General features: G+C 38.5%; 1 long non-coding RNA gene across 1 annotated transcript in view; it reads right to left on the bottom strand.

Moving 5' to 3' along the window:
* Nucleotides 1-21,252, bottom strand: part of LOC103921981 — a 58,822-nt gene extending 37,570 nt beyond the window's left edge. Inside the window, exons 1-2 of the long non-coding RNA XR_663864.1 lie at nucleotides 21,166-21,252; nucleotides 3,512-3,577 (exon numbers count right to left, since the gene is read on the bottom strand). This is a non-coding gene — a long non-coding RNA (uncharacterized LOC103921981). The remainder of the gene's footprint in view (nucleotides 1-3,511; nucleotides 3,578-21,165) is intronic.
* Nucleotides 21,253-21,267: the final 15 nt, after the last annotated feature.

The following is a 21,267-nucleotide window of genomic DNA, read 5'->3' as shown; positions in this document are numbered from 1 at the left end:
ATGACTTAAATTCTGGATTGCTTCCCTGAGAGCCTCAGCCTGTGGTCTATGGTCCAGCCGATTTCACTGGCAGACTTTGCCTGACATTATTATCTTCCAAAAGAACATTTTTTTTTCTGTGATTGAGACAAGCTCCACAGCTTTCATAGTGCTGTTTTTCTTATGCATTCCATCTCATGCATTCTAACACCTGAAAGCTTCCTGCTTTAAGCCCCCAAGCAGATGGTGTAGAAGGCATTGCACTCTGAATTCCATCATGTCCTTATACAAGCATTTCCAGTGGGGTCCACTGAAATATGGCCTAAAACTCCATTAAGAAAGAACTTCAGGTTCTACGTGCACAAAAATATCTTGGATTGTTTGCCTTCTAAACACAATGCAGGATTCTTTGAAATTGCTTCAGACAACTCTGCTAACAACCTATCCACATTTCCTACCACCAAGATCTCAGATCTTTCAAATCTCCTGCAACTGAAAAAGATGATAATACCTGTGAAGTCAATACCAGTGAAGAAGAGTGGTTCTGCCCTGATAGAAAGATGTTATCAGTTACGTGTACATGGCTAAGTCTGTCTTCAAGCGTAACTATAATTCTGCTGAAATGGTTATGTAAAATGAAAGCAGGCTACAGGATTTCATGAAGAGTAGTTACCTGGCCTTTTCTTTGTTGTCTTCCTTTTATGTCATTTAGGTTGAGTTAGAAGCGTTTTATTCTAATAGCTTCAGACTGCCTTAAATTGACTAACAAATCTAGCTCTATGATAGATCAGGTGAATTGATATGAGGAACAGCCCATTAAATCTAAAATAGATGTTATTACCCACTCCCCAATGTTCACTATTTTCTCATAATTTAAATCAAATGAAAACATCCTGTTCTTTGATTATAAAATATGCAGCAGCAGCAGTATTATTGCATGTTGGAAAGACCCACATTGGAAAGACAAATGTTCACTTGATTTCCACTGAGAAAAAACAGTGGACCAAAAATTTAAGGAAATTATCTCTGTGGTTTTGTAGGAGACACTAACCTATTCACGTGTTTGTGAACATCTGCAGCTTGTGAATTTTTGGTGCATTTGCTGCTCCTTAAATTACTTCTTACTACCTTGTCACGTCTTTGAAAATAGCCATTAAAATAAAAGCCATCACAGCTATCCAGTTGTATTTAAAATGTATGTGGTCAGTTTGTTGGCTTCCTAAAGACAGGTTTCCCTGCATGTCTCATGATAAGTTTCAAATACCAAATAATATGATTTATAAAAAATTCTGGATCATATTAAGATTTTAAAATTAATTTTTAAAGGAAATACATCTACATCTTAGGCAAAAATACAGCTTTCCAGTGGTCCATGAAACATACTACTTGTATTTTATCACATGCAGCACTATGGAAAGATGAAAAAAGGTTGTTCATTGCCTCTATCTTTAAGAAAGAAGTTTCCCATTTTATTAATTATGCTTGAAAGGTAATATTCTTTATTGGATGTACAAAGATAGATTTTTATTTGTGCTCTAATTTGTAGATACAGTAAATGGACACTAAGCTTTAATCCATGCTACATCATGGTTCTCTCAACTGGTAAAGGAGAGATGCCATTTCTTCCCAAGCGTTCATATTAGTACCATGTTCTGGTTTCGGCTGGGATAGAGTTAATTTTCTTCCTAGTAGCTGGTACAGTGCTGTGTTTTGGATTTGGGATTACATTTATGCTTACACTAGTCAAGGACTTTCCAGCTTCCCATGCTCTACCGACTGAGAAGGCCGGAGGTGCACAAGAAGCTGGGAGGGGGCACGGCCAGGACAGCTGACCCCGACTGGCCAAAGGGACATTCCATACCATGGGACGTCGTGCTCAGTACATAAACTGGGGGAAGCTGGCCGGGGGGGCCACTGCTCGGGGACTGGCTGGGCATCGGTTGGTGGGTGGTGAGAAATTGCATCGTGCATCACTTGCTTTGTATATTCTTTTATCATTATTATTATTATTTTCCCTTCCTTTTCTGTCCTATTAAACTGTCTTTATCTCAACCCACAAATTTTACCTCCCCCCTTGCCCCGATTCTCTCCCCCATCCCACTGGGGAGCAGGCGAAGTGAGCGAACGGCTGTGTGGTGTTTAGCTGCCTGCTGGGTTAAACCACAACATACCACATAGCAGTTTTGCAATTTCTTCCTCATTGGAAATCCTGAGCTTTATGGAAGAGGAGCAAAAATTCATTCAGAATTCTGAGTATGAAGAGACTTATTTCTTCCGTAATGAAATTTTTATTAAAAATGTGTTTCAAGTTGGTATATAATGTTTTGCTTGTTATGTCCTCTGTTTTATTTACAAATTAGTTCTTTTGATAACTGGCAATATGGCTATGAAACAGGTATTCCTGATGTGTTGTATTTGTATTAGCATACAAATTGAACAGATTAACTAATTTGACTTAGTCTGACTCCAGCTACCCCCTGAAACATACTGTAGTTCCTGAATCTCATATTGTGTATGTTTAAAAACAGCCACACTGAAAGTGGTCTTGATACCTGTGTCTCTCCATTCATTCCTAATTTCAAATCTTACCAAGGACAAAATTTGGAAGCTCCTACATCCACTGCTCAGTTTTATTTCTGCTTCCTCATTCTAATTCTGCAGAATTTATCACCTAACCTTGGTCTGGGCATGGAAGGGCAGTTATTAATAGATTCCAGGAATCATTAGTTCCTTGGCACCGTGGTTGCCAGCTCAGGGAGGACCTTAGCCTGCCTTTTTCTCAGCGGGATTCCAGTAGGGACAGTGGTTAGGAAAGAAAATGTTCTTTTGATTTTATTTCCTATGATGGCTGGAGCTGGATTTGTTGTTTCTGTAACATGTTTCAAACACGTCATGAATCTGTTATCTGACTGGCTGCTGGTGGGAGAAAGGAGGAGAAGCAGTGGCCCATGCTGCTGCTGCTAACAGTTTCCATTCCTGGCACCACCCTGGGATTGTGGTGTGGTTTGTTTTTTGGGGTTTTTTTTTTTTTTGGTTTTTTTTAATCTGCTTTCATCATCTGTTATCTTAACCAGATAAAACAGGGAGTAAAGGAGGATGGGAGGGTCCTTATTCCCTGCCACTTTTCACAGAAGCGCTCTCTCTTCCCACACAGCCCCTTAAAATAGCAAAATTGTACCTTTGAGTGCAAAGGACTTCAGTTCCTGAAGAAATTTCTTCAGGAATCCTGAATTTCTTCAGGAACTGAGTACAAATCATATTTTCGTATTTGCTGAAAGGCACTCACACAATAAATTCCTACAGAAGACTCATACAATACAACAAATGAATCCAGCTTTAGCCATCTCACCAAAATTCCTTATAGGAAGACAATCCTGGAGTATGGGAGATTTATTCAGGTAGAGTTACCTGATAAACGTAATGATACCTAGAGCACTTGATGAACCTCTGGGTCTTATCCTAAGATAGTCTTATCCTAAACCATAATAAAAACATGCACTCCACCATCAGATCCAGAACATCAAACATTTACCTTCCTTGGTAGCTTGGATTCTTGTGAGCATCCCTACCTGAATAGAAGCTTCATACCAGTCTTGACCTGCGGGTCAGAAGAGAGACCATCATGTGGCTGCAGATAATATTATGGATGTTATGGATCTACTACTCCTGGCTGGTGTCCTTCTTTTAAATCTCCATTGAGAACAAACTGAACTGTTGGAGAATATTTTTAAACGTGCTTCATACTTTTAAATTCTGTGGACTCACTGGTCATGAACTGTCATCTAGTATCCTTACTTCCTGGCTGCACCTAGCATCTGCGTCTGGACCACTGGCATTTGAAATAGCCCGTTGGAGGATTTGGGGTTTGTAGTTGCACTCTGAGAACTCGAGCTGGCCTGCATGTAACACTGCGGATTCACTACGCTGACATTTTCTAATGGAATAACGCCCCTTCTAAAAACTTTTGACAGACTGGTCCAAACTCCATACTAGCACCTAGCCTAGCACCTTTCTCTCACTTGAGCCAGTTATTGACTTCAGTAGGAGAGAAGTCAGGCTAACACTGAACAGTTTTGGAAACCCCAAATTAATTGTATAATTATGGGCTCTGATATTTTTATTAAAGGAAATACCTTTGTTTGCTTGGGTTTTTATTTACCAGTGATTAAAATAATTTATACACAGTGGTTTGATTCTATAAAATGCGTGACCACCTTTTATTTCAGAAATTTCTTGATGGCTTTTATTTATGGTGTTACTGTATTCTGTAGTGTTATGAGATCAGTATGGGGAACAGATGGGGAACAAATGTTTTCTCATAGATGTCAGGGTATCGAAACAAAATTCTCGCAAGTCTGATAAATGTGCCTTTAGGTAGCATTTATACAAGTAGGCACTTAACAAGCAGGCCTTATTCACAAGATTATTAATTGGACAGTTAAAGAGTTTTTAGAAATGTTCTATGCTCATCTGTCTATCTGATGTTTTTTCTCTCCCTGCCCCATAACATTATTAAGAGGCTCTTTAAAGGTAGACAACTACAGTATATAGATGATACCAATTTGTAAAACCAAGACAGCTGGATTTGCTTCATATTTCAGGGCATGGAAAACATGCAAACAAAAACAACTTACCTGGTCTACAGCCAATTGGTTTTTGACAAAATATGCTACAGATTATTTAATCTATATGCTATAGCATTTTCATTTTTAAGATTTAGAGATAAGCTCAGAGACTGTAATATTCACAGTACAGCTGTTGTATTTGTTAAATGCTGATCCAGGTCCTAAGAGAAAATTATTATATCATCAATATAAACTGTCCTGGTTTCGGCTGGGATAGAGTTAATTTTCCTCCTAGTAGCTGGTACAGTGCTGTGTTTTGGATTTAGCATGAGAGTAATGCGATAACACACTGATGTTTTAGTTGTTGCTAAGCAGTGTTTGTACTAAGTCAAGGCCTTTTCAGCTTCCCACGCTCTGCCAGCGAGGAGGTGTGCAAGAAACTGGGAGGCAGTACAGCCAGGACAGCTGACCCAAACTGGCTAAAGGGATATTCCATACCATGTGATGTCATGGTCAGTATATAAGCTGGAGGGACCTGGCCGGGGGGACCGCTGCTCGGGGACTGGCTGGGCATCGGTTGGCGGGTGGTGAGCAATTGCATCGTGCATCATTTGCTTTGTATATTCTTCTATTATTTATTATCATCATCATCATTATTTTACTTTATTTCCATTATTAAACTGTTCTTATCTCAATCTATGAGTTTTCTCACTTTTACTCTTCCAATTCTCTCCCCCATCCCACCGGGGGCGGGGGGGTGAGCAAGCAGCTGTGTGGTGCTCAGTTGCCAACTGAGGTTAAACCATGACAAAACATAACAGATTTTACCTTTGAAATCTGCCAGGAGAATTTTTATGAGACTCTGAAATGTTGCAGAAGCTTTTTTTTATCTTAGATGGTATTAACTAGTCTATATTTGCTACAAGAGGATTTTTAATTTCATTCCCAATAGCTAATTTTCATTGAGAGAAGATGCTCTAATATTCTGGGCTTGTATAGCACTTTTTAAGCAGGTTTTCTAAGACGTCACATGTAGTGAATGATGTTTCATAATCTTTTTGATGCAAATGTCATCAGCTGAAAAATTCCAACTATTACCAGGAACCCCATAGTTAAATGAAATCCTTTACATGTGAAAACTGAGTAAGAAATGAAAGTTTGTGTTTGTCTGGACTATAAATAGGCATGAAATTATTCAGATACTTTCCATATGATCATCATATGTCAACTTTCACCTAGTAAGGCCCGTTTCAGGAAAGCACTTAGGTATTTCAAGCTATCGACTTCTGTAAAGCATGTGATTAAGAGCTTTCCTGAAGAGCGACCCTAATTATCATTCTTATGACTTAAATAAGGTTGGCTATGTCTGCCCACCTACTTAACTTGGGGAACAAAGATTCAGCTTTTCAAATTAACATATCAAAGGTTTGTATTTTCCTCATTTAATATATAAGTTCCTTCCTTTGGAGAAGGAGGAACATTTTAAACTGTTTTTGAACAGTTTGTCAGGAACTGCTATTTTTTAACTCCCCTTCCCCTCCTGGTCAGGTTTAAAAAGCATTAAGTTATAGGTCTCTGAATTTTCTATTACAGATTTTACTATCGGCCAGTTCTGACTGTTCTTCTGTTTAATATTTGATCAGTGTCTGGAAAGGCTTTCGTCTGAAGGGAACATATGATCAGTAAGGACTTTGATATTTTTGTCTTGCTGAAAGTTGGCTATCTTTTAGCAATGCTTTTAAGGCATTAAGAAAACAAAAACTTTTCCAGCTGTTTTTCTTTTTTGGCTTTGAAAAAACACTATTTAAAGATTTCAAATTAAAAAGATCTCATGGAGCATTGAAAAACACATCTAGAGATAAACTGCAGTCTTTAATCACATGGGCATCATTGTGCACACAAGTGATCTGGAATTTAGTGGGATGCTCTCATGCATAAAGGTTTCTGGAACTGACCTCTATTTTTCTTGCGCTTGGTTGCTGAAACATAGAGGTATTTTTATTAATTAAGATTAATTATTCTGATATTTTCCATAGGCAAAGTTTCTGAAGGCAACTATAACATTATTTTCCGAGATATTTTTCTTGCCTTATAGAAGGTGTTTCATCACTGTCAGAAAAGCTCCCTGTGTAGTTCCCAATGAAGTCTCACATACATTTAAATCCCCTACTGGAGGAGAAGATGATTTAATTGGGAGTCAACATACTTTTAAAAAAAAAATTTAAAAAATCCACAGCTGTTTTTTTTAAATCAACTCTGGACCTGAGTATGATTAACAGGAAAATCTCTCTACAGCACTACAAGGAATAATTAAGCTGTAAGTTTAGTCTGTGTTTGCCAAATGGGAAACAACATTTTTTACCACAGGCTCCCCCACCCCAACTTTATCCGTCTAGATAAACATAATTAATTAATGGATGATGGTTTGTTAGCATTTTATTACACATGTTTGCAAGGGCATTAAGAATAATCGTAAAATGCACAACAAATATTATAGGTATTGAGGTTTTCAGCAGTGGAAAACGTGACTTTTTCAAATCTGGGCTGGAAACGTATTCCTACAAATTAACTATTCCTCTATGCAGAACAGCAATTGAGAAACTGCTGCCTTAGTTGATTTACATACACTAATTGCTAGTTCCTATTAAACACTGAGTGGTCACCTGCTCAATAATATTCATAAATTAATATTTTCAGATAGCAGTTATTCCTAAATAGTAGGAAACACTAAATTCACTTTAGATTTTAGCAATGAAATTGGATTATCCTTTTGTTTAGGAACCTGTTTGCTGCTTTGCTGTTCAAACAAAATGACCTAGTGAAGCTGTCAAAATTTGCAATGTTTTGTATGTGTATATTATGTAAACATACGTGTATGCATATATTTATATAATGGTAAAAGTTTCAAGCAGACAGGGATGGAAATATTTCATTTTTTCTGCACTTTGACTAAGTCACATGATCAAAATGTCTCTACTAAAGTGACTCATTTATCTGGCTGGGAAATAATGATGTTCGTATTTTGCTGCTGGACCTTTAAAACAGATCGAATTCTCCATATACAGGACCTACAGGAATAATCCATATTTATGGCTAATGCAGTTCAAAGGAAAATCTGAGCTGGCACTTCCTCGCAGCTGAACTTCCCCAAAAATCCATTTAACAGCTTAGTTCACTAGCATATGGCTCATCTGTATCTTAATCAATGCACAGCTGACAAATCAGAAGACGATATTATAGGCACAATGTGCCTTGCCAGCCTGTGGCAAAGGGAAGCCATAGACTTTACAGAAAATGAAGACTGGAAATGCTTGGCCATAGCACAATTGACATAACCTGTACAGGCTTCACAACAACATCCCATGTAAATTCACATCACTGTGTTGGCCTTGATTCAGCAAGGTACTCGCAGCCAGGGAGATTAAAGCACAGCAATGGCCCTTCTGCTTCTGCCTGGATTACTCAATTAAATATTACACTGAGTTGAGGCCTTTATATGGGACTACTTTGGGTCCTGTTTACCAAACAGATGTCCCAAATTATTAGTAGGCAACAGTGGTAAAAACCCCTCAGTTTTACAACACACTGACTGACAGACATTCTGACTCGCTTGGCTCTTTTGCTTTCTCCTAAGTTTGGTAAAAACACTTCAAGTCCAGGGCGGACAACCCTGGAGATTTGAGTACAACTTTTGGTACATACTGGAAAAACATACAGGAATTCCATGTTCTGCTTGAATGATGGTGTGGAGGGATTGTTTTAGGAACAACAAGTTCCTCAATTTTAGAGACCCAGTTCTGTATCTGACTTCTGAAGATAACAAGATACTTTTTTTTTCCTTTTTTTGTTGTTGTTATAGTGATACTTGTCATTTAAGAATTTCCTGATTTTTCAAAACAAAAAAACCCCAACCCTCACAGTGCCTTTCCTTTCTTTTAAGGAATTCTTGATTCTGTACATATGTAGTTTAATTTTCTAGAAAATGAAAAAACTAGCAAGAGAAATAGATTTTTATCTCTGATTAGTTCTTTGTGTTTTGAGGAGTATGTTCAGAGATAAGAGGGTCTCTGTGCTCCTGCCGAAGGTATGAACATGTAAAATATGACGGAAAGAAGCATTAATACACTGCCATACGAGGGTGACACATGCAGACCTTAGAAAATGCTTTTAAAGATAAGCATTATTTCTGTTATGCTAAGACACTTGCTCAACTGAAGAGGCACAAAACTGCCACTTACTGGAATTTCAAGTGAAACCTCAATTTACTCCTAGAAGTTAGCGATTTTCAGAGTCTCATCTGTGGCCAAAGGGCCTGAATTCTGCTCCTGTTGTGTTTCTGTTGACTCCACTGAGAACAGACTGGAGTCTAAGAAGCCATAATTAAGGAGAAAGGAAGTGCAAATGACCCTACAGGATGACTCTGAATTTAGGACATTACTGTGGAGTATTTCTGCACAGTTTTGGTAATAAACATTGTCCTGAAAAAAGCAAAATAGTAATAACTCAATCTGATGGACGTAATTCGTTGTCTTTTTACCTGGGGGTGTGTGTGTTTGTAACAAACACTGTTACATTACTGTGATACTTCTAATTATAATTATTATTAATTATTAGCTGGAACAGTACTTCATCACAAAAAGGTGTGTAGAAGTGTGCATCAATTTGCACATCTGATTTGCATAAACATTCAGATGATGTTTTCATTTTTTGTCCTTTTGAAATGCTCATGTGGTAGTATAAAAGCTATAAATCATTCTTGTGAGCCAAAATACCATTTGCTACTGTTAGAAGGCAAGTTAACAGTATTAGAACTTTGGTGAAATTTGAATGCATTCCACGTTCAATTTTTTTAATAAGAACTGTAAATAACAGACCATTTTGGAGTATAATAAACGATCCCTTCCAAAGTCTAATGATAGCTTACTTTAGTTATAGCCGTTCTTTTACAGCAATAGACAGCTTTAAAAAAATCATTCTTACAGCATACACATAATTTTAAAGAGCTGGAATAAAGTTTTGGAGCAAGTCCATTCATTTAATTTATTCAAGTATGACAAGTACTGACCTAAATCTCATCTTACACAGGAAGCTGCCTTATCTTTTGGGATTTCAGTTTGCACATAGTATTCTCTTTACAGGTATTTCATATTCTAGAGGTTTCCTTTCTACTCAGGGTATTGCTTATCCTCGTTGATCAAACCTCATCAATCAGATGCTAAAAATTTATAAAGTAAGTTTAAAAAGAATAAGATGTTAAAAATTTATGAAGTCTATATTAAAAATTTTCCTCTGAATTTGAAGTCTCTGAAGAATCGTATTTTCCAGATTTTTACTGGAACCCTAAAGAGTAATATTTACATTTTTTTTAATTAAGTAAAGCACCAACTCCTACTTAATCACACAGCTTTGCAAGTTGCAAATTTAAAAATGCAGCAAGATTTATGATATAACTGAGAGGTCAAAATAATGCAGCCATATTATTAGCACTAACTGCAGCATTATAGTGTTCTTTACCTATATTCTAAGCAGATAACTATTTTCAAGCAAACTAAGCTTCAACTGTTCTGAAAAAAATAGAGAAGAAGAAAAATCAAGTCTCCTTCAGAGAAATACATGCATCTTTCTGCCTCTGGTGAGGCTGTCATTTTCATAGACTCATAGAATGGTTTGGGTTGGAAGGGACCTCTAAAGGTCATCTAGTCCAACCCCCCTGCCGTGGGCAGGGACATCTTCAACTAGAGCAGGTTGCTCAGAGCTCCATCCAACCTGACCTGGAATGTTTCCAGGGATGGGGTATCCATCACCTCTCTGGGCAACCTGTGCCAGTGCTTCACCACCCTCAGCGTCAAAAATTTCTTCCTTGTATCTAGTCTAAATCTACCCCCCGTTTAGTTTAAAGCCATTCCCCCTTGTCCTGTCGCAACAGGCCCCGCTAAAAAGTCTGCTGCCATCTTTTTTATCAGCCCCCTTTAAGTACTGATAGGCTGCAGTAAGGTCTCCCCAAAGCCTTCTCTTCTCTAGGCCGAACAAGCCCAACTCTCTCAGCCTTTCTTCACAGGAGAGGTGTCCATCCCCCTGCTCATTTTCATGGCCCTCTTCTGGACCCCCTCCAACAGGTCCGTGTCTTTCTTGTGCTGAGGACTCCAGAGCTGGACGCAGGACTCCAGGTGGGGTCTCACCAGAGCAGAGCAGAGGGGCAGAATCACCTCCCTCGACCTGCTGGCCACGCTGCTTTTGATACAGTCCCAAGACATAGAAAGCAGATGGATAAAAAATACCACACACGTTAATGCTGTTCATCATGAAAAGAAATGATGAGATGAACTTCAGTTTGAAACCACAAATATCTGGCTTGGAAGAAAAAAACAAATGCTCTTTTATTATAATGTTTTGCCTGCTTGTTGGTCCTGGTCCTGCTCTTACTGTAGTTACAACGGTGTCCCATCACCACAATATGTGAGCATGTTATATAGAGACTACAGCCACGCAAAAACTCTCCAGTTAAGAGTTGTGTCCGAGAAAAACAAAAAAGTTACTTACTTATTCTGAGTGGGCATTTTTTTCCTTCAGATTTTACTATGCGGTCAGATTTATTCTTGAAGAGAAAGAGATGACATTCTTGCTTCCCAGCTTCATGCTACAGGCTAACCATCAACTGGTATAGCCTATATTGTCCTTTTTGCACCACTATATTTTTTTACGAAGTTTAACTTTTCATGATAGTTGAAAAGATGAAAAGCTATTTACGGAATAAACAGCAACAAAAGCTAGCCAACTCTGCACAGCATAATGGGATTTTAATGTATTCTTCTTGTCGGCATAGTGTATTTCTGTGATAATTTTATGTGACAGCGTAATTAAACTGGAAAACAATTCCCATTTCCTATGTATTTTATCTATTTATCATCATTTATTTCTTTACTTTCTTGCTCTGCTATAAATATTATTGTAAGGAGAGTTAAATAAGTTAAACCAATGCAATTACTTTTACAGATTGAAATTAACTTCATATATCAATTTATACTGGTTTGTATCCAGCACCTACTATTTGCCCTGTACAAATAAATGCATTTGTTGCAGTATATTTATAGTGTCACTATGGTTTCCATGTTTGCACTCCTTTTGACTAATGTTCTATATGTTAAAACTTGACACTTTAACAGTATTTTCAAACAATTTCATTCATTATCAAATAACCATTTATTACGTTGTGGCAATTTCAAACCATTTACTGGACCCTCTAGACATTGCTAAACAATGATTTATCAAAGAGTGTGCAAATTTTAGTGCTTATCGCAGCAAATACAAAAAGTAACATTAAATAGTGACTTGACAACAGCTCTGACTAAATTATTTTTCTTTTTTAATCTTGATGAGTCATATTTAGTAATAGAGTTTGTAAATGCACTGGAAATCGAGGGCAATATTCTAGATTGCTCCACTGTAGAAGGCTCTTTCTGGTTTGCTCAATTCTTTTGCATGCTTGGGGGATAAATTGAAGACTGTGGGACACAACAGACATATCTCTTACTGCCTTTTTATTTTCTTATGGTGCCTACGATGCCCCAACGTTGTTATGTGTGACAGTGCTTTTCACATTTTATTTGACCATGAATCTAACAAAATCCACCTCTAGCCAAATCCACATTGATTTTTGCTTAGCTAGAGTGAATAGCAGTGATGTAAAGGATTTTCAGTTCTGTTTTCAGGAAAAATCTCCTCCTTCCCAATGTTCTAGCCAACAAATAGGACTGATTTAATTTCATATGTGTCCACCTGGCTGCAAAATGCTGTGTTGGTATTTCCATTCCTTATCTTCCCTATTTCTATTGAACTTGAGATCCACAGTATGTCTGTGAGAGAACAGACTGATACCCATAAATGATAATTAGGTCTCTGGAAGCATTTAGGTGCAAACTTTACAAGGCAACAGTATTTGAGGGAGACATCCCCATTCTCAGAGATCTCATTAATCATTGCAGAGCTCACACATTTAGCTCAACATTAAGTAAATTGAAAGACTTAAATATTACAGAGGATATTCATAGACGGAGTTTCAATGACTTGGGAGTGTTCCTCATTTGTGAGGTTTATACATGGACGATAGCTGAGCAAATATCATTAACACTGAATTTAAATGATCCTTAAATCAATAGTTTGGTACTGTTGATTTCTACTACAGTAACATTAAGTAGCTCCAGATAAAGCCAAGGTCTCACTGTGCAAAACTAACAGCTTATCATCATCCTTGCTCAGAATTTGTAGTCTACACAGTTTGTTTATGAATTTGACTAATAAGGAACCACACCTTAGATTGTGATCTTCCTTGGCCAGGGTCATGAAAAGAGCAAAACTGAAAATTACACACAGATTTTCTATATGTCAGTCTTAATTTCAAAGGCATCCAAAAGGTTTTGATTCGTTATCTCCGATTCAGGAGTGGTTACCAGGACCACTTGTTCTGTTACTGCTTCCATGGTAGAGCCAGCAAAGACAGCTTTTACTCATTAATCTAATAATGTAATAATTTAGTTTAAATTGCCACAGCTTTCAACTTGTGCTGGTAAGACAGGCTGTAAACTGCAGTAGAAAAGAAACAACATTTTCTTCTGCAGCCCGTGTCATAGCATGGCATCTTCTGCCACAGAGGTGCAGCTAGGCTTGGTAACTTCAACAGCCAGTGCAGCAACAGCCAAGATGCATCATAAATTGGGGCCCTTATACATGCAGAAAGGTAAAATCTTGTTTGCTTGCTGAAGGTCTCGCTATCCCTAGTTTAAGGACTTCAGTTCTTTAATTTTACCCGTGCGTATCCTCTGTGTTTACTCCTAGGATCTCAAAGTTTATGTGTTTACTTGTGATGACAGTAGCTAATGTTTGGAGTTTGGGGGGTTTTTTGTTTGTTTGTTCTTTTGTTCACCAGCTCTACTAGTATTCTGTGAGAATTTTGCTAGACTAATAGGATATGACCAAGTCCCAAGTACGTTTACAGAGTACACAAGGAAAGCTCATCCAAAACCAGTAAACAATAAATAATTAATTTTACCCCAGCAGAACTGCTTACTTGTCTTTTCAAACTTCAGAGATAATGTTTAGAAATTCTTCATCTATTCTTGAATTACAGTAATTCTTAACGCAATACTACTTTAAACAAAACTGTCACTGAAGTCAGGTAGGCCAGATCAGGCACAAGAAGAGGTTTTGGCTTAAACAAATCACTTAATTTTACGTGATGCCATATGATGCCAGAATAAATGAACCATTACAGCCATGTCCCTGCCTATTTAAAAAAAAAAAAAAATTGTCTTAGAAAACGATAGTGTCTGACAGCCCAGTGCAGACAAGAGGAAGTATTTGATTATTGGAGAAAGTCAAGCTGAGTTCAGTCACAGTTCAGAGCTGAAGGTCTGCTCAGAATCAGGTACCTCAAATTAAAGCACTTGGGGCACAGATGTGTCTATAGCCAAACACTCAAATGAGCCTAATATTAAGTACCAGTGTGTTTGCTTCCTTTTATTTTAATCAGTCTAAATGACAAAGTGCTAAGATACCGAGGTATGTTCAGACCCAACTCTTGTTGATCCAGGAAGTGATCCTAAGATGACTGGTCTTGTTATCCCATTTCCAGCCTCCTTCTCTCCACTAGTCTGCCTATTGGAGACTACTATCCCTTGATTTCCACTGGTTAAACTGATCGTTTGGCTTCTTCACCTATCTCCATGAAATCAAGTTTAAAAAAAAAATTTTTTTGTGGTAGACTTTGTATGTTACAATCCATGGAGTTTCAGCAACCATCGGCTATCAAGTGCCAGAGATAAGGCCTGAAAATGGCAAAACATGTTTTTCAGTATAATCAGGGTGAACAACACTCCCTCTCAGAATTCAGAAATGTAAAAAGAGAGTTAGTTTTCCCCATAATCAAGGATATTATTTCTATGTGGCCAGCAGCCTAGGTGTGAAGGAAGGAAGTCACCAAGGCGAGCTCTTTGCTCACTTAAGGAGATATTATACAAAACATTAAACCCAATGAGGGTATCTGTCAAAATCTAAGAGACTCCATCTCCGCTGTTATCTACCTTCCATTATGGATTAATTTGACACTAATTGCAAAAATTATTTAATTTAGCTAATCTTCAAAAAATACTGTTTGAAAATTAAAATTAATGGCTAGGATAAAATCTAAGTATTCTAACTGAATAAAAGCTTAGAGATGAAGGGCCAGGGACTGACAGAGAAAGCTTAGATGGGAATTACCTCAAAAAATTGCATTTAATACATAGAGCAACAGACAACCAAAAATGAATTTAAAGAAGAACATGACAGGTACCAGTGGAAGAAACGTCAAAGAAATTGTGTACTGATGGAGAGGGATGGAAAAAACAAATTTTAAGCAATTTAGCTCTAAAAAGAACTTTGGGACTATATTTTGTTAGATCTAAAAAACCACAAGAAATCACACACTTTTTAAAGTTTTATCCAACTAGCAGAACCTAGAAAATCAAGTATTTATCAACCATGCATTGGACAAACTGGAGAATGTGATTGTTGGAAGTGGTCAGCCTCTCCACATGAGGTTTGTAGTTCAAAAGTTAAATTTGCACCAGCAAACAAATGATAGCTTTGTGATGTTCTTCCGAGTCCCTATTTCTGATAAAGACACCATGTAACGTGATAGACTCTCATCCGTACCAGATGGTACAGGTCCCTGATGAATCATATGCCAGCTGCGCACAGCCAGAATACAACACACCCCAACCACACTTCCTCTTTGCTCTCACTGTGCACCCAGCACAGCAAGGCTGTATTGATGCTCGGGCTCATGGGCATTCAAAGCAGCAGAGCGTGTGTGTCGGAGGCTCTCTGTATAGTGGGCGTATGAAAGATGGCAGCTTCCAGAGCTACGCACTTTGTGCTCTTCCTACTAGTTTCTTCCTTTGCCAAACTTAACAGGGGAAAGGAATGCGAAGACGGCCTCCTTTGTCTATTGTGCCTGTTTTGTCCATGTTGGAAGGGTAATGTTCACCAAGATACAGAGAGTACGGTTTCCCTTACCCTTATGTTTGCATTAAACTAAAGGGTGCCATTCAACATCACCCCAGTGCCACCAGACCTGCTTTGCTATACGGTACAGTGGGAAACCTAACTGCCTCACCACAGCACTAATGCCTGCTTCCCTTGTGCTCTTGTGTGCTTACCTAACGTAATTAGCAATGTGTACAGCTTGCAAGGGAGAATAAGGTTGATTCTAACACATGGTTAATTAAGATATTACAGTTAGCTATTTGCTAGGCTGACTCAGGGGAGTAGTAATAGGATATGGAGTCTTTCACCTTAAGTTCAGCCATTCTTACCCCCAAATTCCCAGGTAGCGATCAGTAATTTCTCATTAACCCTGGCATGAGATGAATCTGACTCCACTCAGGCATGTGGATGAGTTTTGAGCACATGTCTGTCAACAAGGAGTGTCAGTGTCTCTGATAATTAAATTTCAAAGTAAAGAACCCCACTGCTGTGAGTGAATACCATAAGTTGATTTCTCCCTGTGGCATTATTTTAACTCCCTCTTTTTTTTTTTTTCTCTCCAGACTCGACAAGCTATCATAAGCTATCATAATATCAGCAGATACAGATTTAGGTTTTGAAGACTACAAATTGACTATTGTCCTTAGGTTCCCCTGCAAGAGAAACAACTAATAGTAATACAACCATAAAAGCTGGAAAAACATAGTTTAAAAAATAGCCAACCCAACACCTAAATTATAATGAATCTGCAAGAGGCCCCTAATTTCATGATCCTACCTGCACTGCCAAGAACGTAAAGAATCATTGGTTCTTGACATCGTTCTCTTGCCGAAGGGCAATTACCTGTTCTGTATGCATTGCCTTAATCATGTCAAGTCGTGTCCCATAAATTTGCATGTCTCCCAAGGAAGCACAGTGCATTGCCAGCAGCCTGATAGGCCAGATCAAAACAATTTCCTAATGTATGTTTACATCAGCTTTGGCTCTTGAGCGGCTTTTGCTCTAGTTGTTCTGCAAAACAGAGCAGATTCCCTCTCTCTAAACTGTGTGTTGCATCAGGGATAGGAGGCGTAATAAGCAGAATACGGATGGATACATTGTCCTTACCAGAATTGGGCAAGGCTTTCTAGATTAATGAACTGCAAATCAGCTACACAAATGAAACCACATGCTAGATATAAACACAGTCCTCTGAGATGGGCTTGTTGTCACAGCCAGAGAGGGAGAGAGGGAGAGAGGGAGAGAGTGCGCAAGTGTATGTGCGATGGGGGGTGTAATGAATGCCAGCTCCCCTCCCGACTCTCTGGGATATGTGAGGATGACAAACTCTCTGAGGAACAATTCCTTTGACTGGTTCGTTGAGGAAAGGAAACTTGTCACGCTGCCAAGAATAAAACTGCTTCTGGGCTTAGTTTTGAATTTTATAAAGTGAATAAGTGAAAAACGTATACACATTCACTTCAGACCCAAGTCATGAATAATTAAAAGAATATATAATTGTACCCAGTTTTCCCCTCAAGCTCAACCAGCAAAGATATCTTCTGTCCATGTAACGGGGTACTTCATGTTTTTTTCAGAAACTGTAAGAAGTGAGCTGAACCAAGTATCGCTGAATTCATACTGCATCCAAGTATGAATAACAGCCTGACCATCAGAACACACATAAACACAAATTGAGAACTCAACAGTTTCATATGAAGGAAGTTGCAGATTTTTTTGATTATGCATAAATATTTTCCTGATGTGATTCATCCACACTTGATATTGGATTCTGACCACAGTATGATAAAAATGATATTATTAACACAGCATTATGGTAGACATTAAGCTGATACTGCAAATGGCAAAGATCAGACATTTTCTACGAGGCACAGGAAGATGTTTACCATGTCAAAAATACCTACGTGGAAAATAACCTCAGAAAACAGAAGTTATCTGTACCTACGTGTAACTATGTCCTTTTTCTGAGATAGGCATACTTTCTAGCACAAATTAGGAAATATGAGTTAACAGTATACAGCCACACGTTTGTCTGCAATTCTACTGGCGCACTGGAATTGTCCAATGGTATTTATCTGGAAGAGGCAGATGCAAGCGATCTCTTACTGCTTTTATTTTTCCACGTTATTCCCACAGTTAATGGGTGCCTCAGTTTTCAACCAAAGTGAAATTTAGGATTAATATCTTTTTTTCTTGAGGGCACAGTAGTTAGCAAATATGGTATTAGTAGCAATGTATTTAGTACCTTTCACTTGCAGATAGAAAGATCTTATTTAAATACTAATGAAGAACATCAATAACTTCTGTAAACAAGATAATCATGATTTCCCCCACCACACACACAAATGCAGACATGAAGACTCTCATGGCTAGCAAGTTGGCTCTTCCTTTCTCCCATACTGGTATGGCTGTTTGTACCCAACAAACTGTGATGCTCTCTGATAGGAAAAATGTATTTAAAAAACTGAAAATCATACATACAGATGATGAATAGACTCTCTTTTGTATGTAGGTAATAGCTAGGTCCTTGAAATGGCAAAGGTCTGGGGTTTGGCTTGACTGTTATGAAAGATGCGCATTCTTTGTATTTTTGTACTTCTCTAGCTGAATTCCAAACACAAGATCCTCATTTAAACCTGACTTAGACCTTGACTTCTTTTCAACAATGAGGTATTCGTTCTGAGATAGAAAAAGGCAAAATGACAGGGAGGAGTGCTAGGAGATGTGAAGTGCAAGTCTGTTAAAGAAGAACTAGTCCACTACAGCATCATGGGTTGTATCTGAAGTAGTTCAGGGAGGTTTGGGAAGAAGTACACAGGGACATAGAAGGACTGTGGCGAGTGTCACTTTCTGCTCAATAATTTACCCCATGATATGCAAAGAGGATGCAACTATGAAACTCAGCTAGCTACAGTAGCGTGACAACTGATTGCAGTAGAATGCCTTTAAAGAGGTGATGATGTACCCCACAGGAATTACCAGAACTGAGGCAAAATATTAGGCACCACTTACTTCCTGTCCACATATCTGAAAGCTACCACTCTATAAGGTGTTGCTCTTGTCATTTTGTATCACAGGTGTCTAAGACAAGAGCCAAGTTATGTGCATGGACTACAAAAGCAGAGGCAAACTACAGCCCAAAGCCCTTATCATCAAAAAAGGGCAAAATAAAGTTGGGAAAAAAACAGTATTCGTACTTCCTGTATAGGGAAAATGGCAAGGAGGAATTCTATACAAATGCAGTCTCTACATACAACTCCAGAGACAGACTTTCAAATGAATGTTTTAAAATTCCAACATTTCTGAGCTGTTGCTTGAACCACTTGAAAGGGAGGCATTTTTAATCTAGTTGTTTTTTTTTTTTTTTTTTAGATTACTAGAAAATATTTTTCTAATAAGTAAAATGGAAAAAGACCATGAAAAAGGTGAATGTTTTGTTCTTCTGTTGCTTTTGATGGCTATTTTCTATTTAGAGGTTATTGTGAATTATTTCAGACCCGAAACTGTGTTACAGTTGATTTTTCCCATGTACAGGACAAAATTCATGCAACAGAGCATTATTCCTTCAAGCCTGTTCTCTTCAGTAAAGCTTTCATGTGAGAATCTGCTTATATTTGCAATTGTCTGATGTTTAAAAATAGAATTATTCAACATTCCCTAGTAGTTGGCTCTGACCTCTTGTTTGCTTGTTTTCCAGGTTACATCTGAACACTTCGTAGATTTCCAGCTATATTGTGCCACCCCGTGTAAGAAATGGGAAATTGCACAACTTTGCTGACCATCATGACAGGAATTTGGCTTTGGTGTCCTGCAGATGACATTTGTGCATTTTGAAGGCAGTTTTCAGTTTATCAACAGCTGAAGCACATTTAGAAGAGCATTAAAAGTATTTAATATGAGACTTAATTTTTCTTAAAACATTAATTTGCTGGAAAACTTTCAACCTTTTGACTTAATAAGTAAGTCATGGTGACCCTTTATTTATTACTGCTCTGTTGAAAGACAAGGAAGATTAACTATTGGGTAATAAAATTATTCTCTACAGCATAATTTAATCTCATTTTCTACTTTATCTAAACCAGAATAGAACAGTACTGATTCAAAATCTGTACTCCGACACTTTGCAAACTTAAGTTTGCTGATAAAATAAGGGGCAGGGGGAGTGTTCAGGCATCGAATTAACAGATAAGTTTTGATTCATGTTAACTGAACAGCCTATAAAAGGGAACTTCTCTTTTCTGTAATGTAATGTACCCCTCTAGGAATCACAGACACCCTTGAGCTCAGTTAGACCCAGCTCATTCTGGAATAATTCCAACTGTTCACAGATACTCTGAATCAGCAGGCTGAGACCTCTTCAATGCCTAGGCAAGTACCTTACAAACTGATCCCAAAAGTCACATAATCAGATCTTCATTATTAAAAGCTGGGGTGCTACAGGCATAGGAAATTCCAAAGTAGGTACACTAGTAACAGTAAGTTTGGTGTGCAGCTGGGAGCAGGTAGAAAAATAGAATGTCCTTAAGCATGGAGTATTTGGTCATCTTCTGTGGCATTCTTACTTCCACAAACGAAAAATGGTGACATAACAGAGGTGGCAGGATACAGTATTTTTTCCCTTCTGCTGCTTCCCCTCCCTGTTTCACTGTATTTCTCCTATCAGTAGTTACACGCCCTTTCTTTATACTTCAGCTAGCTCTTGCTTTACATTTGTAACTATCATCTGATAAAAGTACGTTACAATAATGCCTACAGGCCTCAGGCCATTTGCTGTGCATGATACTAATTCTTTGTACATATATTTTCAATGCTCTAATTTACCTTAATAATTGCTTTTTTCCCTGTTATTCATAGATTTCATCTTTGCTGGTTGGGGGTGCCTGTGCTTTCTGTTCTTCTTTAGTGGTATTTTTCTTTCTCATGTTTTCCTCCATTCACTTTGTGTCCCCTTACATGACTTTTTAATTCTTTCCACACTCCTTCTCCGCATCTGTCATATTTATTCCAAGTTCCTTCAGTACCCTACAATAAAACAAACATTGTTGCTATTGTTGCATCGTTCACCTTCGGGCAGTAGATTAGCTGTGAATGATTAGCTGTGATCAAGTTAGCAGCTGTCTGTATATTGCAACTGCGTTAGTGGCAAGTCCTAAACCTTAGGAAAAACCCTCCTTCCATCTTGATCTCCTCCTCCTAGTAACGTTGGCTACCATTACCATCCTTAGGTACGCAAAAAAGATGAAAATGAGATTTATCTAACTTCCTGTGCTTCTATTGTGCGTACGTAGTATCACTACGTCACGTCATGAAGAAGGACTGTATTTTGGATGCCACTGCTGCCATACTTATACAGCTGAAGTTGTAATTTCAAATGATGCGGAGGTTCCGGATTTTTGCTCGGTAGCTCTGCTGCCGCAGCCTGGCCAGTGTGCGATACTGGTGCGATCTGTTCTTCTTCCTCAGGGGGAAGGTCCCGCTCTCGTGTCCGACGTTCACCTCGCACTCTCCCGGGCGCCGGCAGCGTCGGGCGCGGCACGCCGGCTGGGCACGCAGAGCTCAGTGAGCGGACTCTGCGTTTCCCGCTCTGCGTCCCGTTTACCGCGGCCCAGGACTCGACCCCTCGGTCAACATTCCTGGGACAAGCGGCTGTCCTGGCCGGACGGGCAGCGGCGGAGGGGGTTGTCGGGGCCCCGGGGCAGCA

Source organism: Pygoscelis adeliae, unplaced genomic scaffold (assembly GCF_000699105.1).
Source record: "Pygoscelis adeliae isolate BGI_AS28 unplaced genomic scaffold, ASM69910v1 Scaffold298, whole genome shotgun sequence".
Lineage (NCBI taxonomy): Eukaryota > Metazoa > Chordata > Aves > Sphenisciformes > Spheniscidae > Pygoscelis > Pygoscelis adeliae.
This window is presented reverse-complemented; position numbering and strand designations above follow the sequence as displayed.